Source organism: Corapipo altera, unplaced genomic scaffold, assembly GCF_003945725.1.
Source record: "Corapipo altera isolate COAL_440 unplaced genomic scaffold, ASM394572v1 272, whole genome shotgun sequence".
NCBI lineage: Eukaryota > Metazoa > Chordata > Aves > Passeriformes > Pipridae > Corapipo > Corapipo altera.
This window is the reverse complement of record NW_020885095.1, coordinates 132,761-132,991: the sequence shown is the minus strand read 5'-3', so window position 1 is coordinate 132,991 and position 231 is coordinate 132,761. Positions and strand designations below refer to the sequence as shown.

At 60.2% G+C, this 231-nt stretch overlaps 1 protein-coding gene across 1 annotated transcript in view; it reads left to right on the top strand.

The window, feature by feature from the left end:
- Positions 1 to 231, top strand: part of SCRIB (scribbled planar cell polarity protein) — an 81,347-nt gene that overhangs the window by 15,979 nt on the left and 65,137 nt on the right. The gene's annotated exons all lie outside the window — the stretch shown is intronic.

The window sequence follows — 231 nt, the reverse complement described above, 5'->3', positions numbered from 1 at the left end:
TCTGTGAGTGGGGTCAGCTCCAGAGCTGTGAAGGTCAGGAGTGACTCGGGAGCTGGCCCAGCTCTGGAGCTGTGGAGGTCAGAAGTGACTCTGTGAGTGGGGTCATCTCTGGAGCAGTGGAGGTCAGGAGTGACTCTGGAGCTGGCTCAGCTCTGGAGCAGTGGAGGTCAGGAGTGACTCTGTGAGTGGGCTCAGCTCTGGAGCAGTGGAGGTCAGGAGTGACTCTGGAGC